Here is a 2,500-nt window from a genome sequence, read left to right as displayed (position 1 = left end):
AGTTAAAGTCAAGCGATCATAGAATAGTGAGAAGCAAAATTTATTTATATATAATGAAAGAAAAAAATATTTTAAGAAAAAATAAACACTACTGTAATAAGAAAAATTCTGATGAGTTCAGTTTAGCAATACAAAATAGGTACTCCAAGCTACATGATGAGATGGAAGCAAGTAAAGAAGAAATTAACAGCAATTTAACAAAATCTGTAGTAGAATCAGCACAAGAGATAGGTGGAAAAATTATTAAACAACATCAAGGAAAACTATCAGAAAAGATAAAAACCTAATAAAGAAAGGATTGGCTATGAGAGTAAAATCAAAGAAAGGTGAAATAGAATTAGCAGAACTATCTAAAACAATAAACAAACTAAAAACCCAAGACATTCATAAACACAACCAGGCCAAAATTGTGAAAACACCAAATAAAGGAAGAAGCACCAAATTGCTGAAAAGAAGACTTGAAACAGGACGCCAAAAGATGCCGGCCTTAAAGAATGAAAATTGCTATACTATGGTGACATAAGAAATAACTTTGCCAATAGAAGTAATGAAACACATGAGCCGGTACCAAACGTAACAGTAGAAGTAAAAAAAAAAAATTAAAAGGCGTGAAGAGAGGCAAATCAGCAGGAGAAGATTGCCTAACAAGTGATTTGATAATAAATGAAGATTTTACAGGAGCAAAACTGGCTGAACTTTACACAAAATGTCTGCAAGAATGATCGATACCTACAGCTTGGAAAAACTTTATCATTATACTAATTCACATAAAGGGAGACACAAAAGACCTGAAAAAATACCCTCCAATAAGTTTACTCTCCCGCAATAAATAAAACATTTATTCACAAAGATCATACTAGTCGGAATAGAAAGACAGCTAGACTTTAATCAACCAAGAGAGCAAGCAAGCTTTAGAAATTGGTATTCAACAACTGACCATGTCCATCATTTTTCCACTAGTTGGTTGATTATAATCAACCAACTAGTGGAAAAATCAACTAAGTATAACAAACAACTATGTATGTGAAAGCTTTAGCTCCTGTGAAAGCTTTTGCTTCTGCAAAAATCTCAGCAGTAAGGAAAGCCCTTCAAAGACAAGCTTATTATTTCTGTAACTTGTTAAATTCAAAGACAAGATAAATCTCATGTTAGAACACTTGAAGATATCTGTACAAGAAGTACAACAATCCTAAAACTACATATAGTTAGAAAATTCCAATTGAGCAAGGAGTTATACAAGGAGACCATATCTCTCCTAAATTATTTACAGCACGCCTAGGAGAAGTTTTTAAAAATTTAAATTGGGAAAATGTAGGAATTAATATCATTGTCGAATACCTTAACAACTTGAGTTTTGCAGATGACATAGTTATATCTAGAGAATCATGGGAGGAATTGCAAAAGATGATAGAAAATTTGAATAGAAAAAACAGGAATGTAGGACTGAAAATTAATATGAGTAAAACTAAAATAATGTGCAACGAAAATGCAGACAACAAAAATATGTTATGGACGAACCTTTAGAAATTGTTAATGAATATATGTACTTAGGACAAACAGTAAGTGTTTCTCCAGGACACAAGACCGTACTTAAAAGAAGAATAAGAATAAGATGGAGAACTTTAGGGAAAAAGTATTTAATGGGATTGTCCTACTAGTTTTAACTATGCTACAGAAAGTTGGACTCTTACTAAAGTCTTAGAACATAAGCTAGTTACAACTCAAAGAGCTATAGATAAAATAATGATGGGAATAACACTAAGAGACAGAAAAAGAGCAACATGGATACAAGAGCAAACTAAAGTTGAGGCCATTCTGACAACATATACTGTAATAAAAAAAATGGGCATAAGTAGGACATATAATGAGATTGACAGATAATAAATGAACATTAAAAATAACAGAATGGGTCCCTAGAAATTACAAAAGAAGCAGGGGAAGGAAGACAAGACGACGAATTGGTGAACTAAGTAAGCTTGTGGGTGTGGACAGGAATAGAATGATCATAAACCGACACAAGTAGGTCATGTCCGAGGCCTTTGTTCTGCAGTGGACTAATATTGGCTGATGATATATATATATATATATATATATATATATATATATATATATATATATATATATATATATATATATATATATATATATATATATATATCATTATCATCTCCTCCTACGCCTATTGACGTAAACGGCCTCGGTTAGATTTTGCCAGTTGTTTCTATCTCGAGCTTTCAATTCAATACTTCTCCACTCATCATCTCCCACTTCACGCTTCATAGTTCTCAGCCATGTAGGCCTTGGTCTTCCAACTCTTCTAGTGCCTTGTGGAGCCGAGTTATACATTTGGTGAACTAATCTCTTGGAGAGTGCAAAGAGCATGCCCAAACCATCTTACCCCTCACCATGATCTCATCCACATATGGCATTCAAGTAATCTCTCTTATAGTTTTATTTCTAATCCTGTCCTGCCATTTAACCCAATATTCTTCTGAGGGTT

This window comes from Palaemon carinicauda, chromosome 41, assembly GCF_036898095.1.
Source record: "Palaemon carinicauda isolate YSFRI2023 chromosome 41, ASM3689809v2, whole genome shotgun sequence".
NCBI classification, from domain to species: Eukaryota; Metazoa; Arthropoda; class Malacostraca; order Decapoda; family Palaemonidae; genus Palaemon; species Palaemon carinicauda.
Note: the sequence above shows the minus strand (reverse complement) of the source record.